Raw genomic sequence first — 1450 nt, 5'->3', positions numbered from 1 at the left:
TCACCCCAGAGGATGGGGCCCAGAGGGCACCTGTCTTCAGGGAGAAAACCCAGCCCCAGCAGACCTGTGCCCGCTGCCCCTGCAACCCTGATCCTGGTCCCACTGGGAGTCCTGACAGCCGTGGGGCAGGACTATTCTTCCTGTCGCCTGGATCGGGGCCCCCCTGGAGCAGGTCTCTCCACTGTGGGAGTGACTGTGGCACGGGGCCCCAAGCTGCTCCAGAGAATTGCTCCCGTCTCCCCACTGTCCCCTGTGGCTGGGTCCAGGGAGGAAAGCTGACAGCATACTTGCTCCCCACAGGTCACTTCCCACCCATTGGATGACACATCCTGTCTGCCAGTCTCTCCCCTCCCCAACCCTGGGCTCAGGTCAGCAAGGCTGAGGGCAAGTGAGACTTGCTATGACCCCTGCACAGTCCCTGACGGGCCTGTTAAGTCCCGCCTGTCCTCTGGGAGCCTCCTTGGGCCACACATGTAGGTAGAGGTCATGGACTACAAGTCTGTCCCGAGCTTCCAGTCCTGTGAAAGCTGATTATTTACACTGTGGAGAAATGAAGCTTCCATTCTCAGAGGCTCCACTGTCTCTGGGAGCCTGGCCCTCTGTGGAGGAGCTCCAGGTAGCCTCACACAGCCCGGGCTCTGGGAGCTGGAGTGGGGGAGACTTGGGGGTGGAGCCACAAGAAACCACTGCACGCCTAACTTCTTTCTTCTGAGCCTGTAGTTGGTGGTGGGATGCCAGGGGCTCCTTGGTCACTGCACCATCTATGGACACCTCTGCCACCTGCCTCCTTTCCCCTGCATCCCACCCTAGGGGCAGAGCATCCCACCCTCAGAGAGTGAGGTGACTGCACACCCCTGCTCCTTCCCCAGGGGAGGTGGGAGCTGTGAGCAAGGCTGTCCTCTCCTCCAGGGCAGGGGTGGATGGGCCCTCAGGGGCCTCCACACTCTACACCACACATCCTCAGGGCTGGGAATGTGGTCCTCATCGTCGCCTCTGCTCCAGAGCATGAGAAAGGCAGAGGGAGGATGATGCTCCTGGTTCATCTCAATTCAGCTCCATCAGGGAAAGAAGGGGCTTCCAGGACAGTGTCATCTAATCCCACCAAGATGTGGGGACGAGGTTTCTCCCACCTCTGGACTTGGGGCCAGCACTGCCCCTAAACTCCCCTCCTTATTCTGACATGTGAACTTGTCTCTGACACTTTCTGGGGTCTGAGGGGAATTTCAGCCTCTGCAAACCCCTCTGCTCTATAGCCCCACAAGCTCAAGGTAGAGAGAGAGGTAGAGAGGACTGAGTTGGATCCTAAAAAGTGGGAGGTCTTTAGGTTTAGTTCACCTTGACACGTACTGAATGCTGTTGCTTGTTTCTGTAATGCTGCGATGGTGGAAACTGAAGGCGCAGTGAGGAAATGGGGTGAAGGTAAGTATCCACGCTGGGGTCATATCCTCCT

Source organism: Dama dama, chromosome 16 (genome assembly GCF_033118175.1).
Source record: "Dama dama isolate Ldn47 chromosome 16, ASM3311817v1, whole genome shotgun sequence".
NCBI classification, from domain to species: Eukaryota; Metazoa; Chordata; class Mammalia; order Artiodactyla; family Cervidae; genus Dama; species Dama dama.
The sequence above is the reverse complement of the archived record's forward strand: the minus strand, read 5'-3'. Positions refer to the sequence as shown.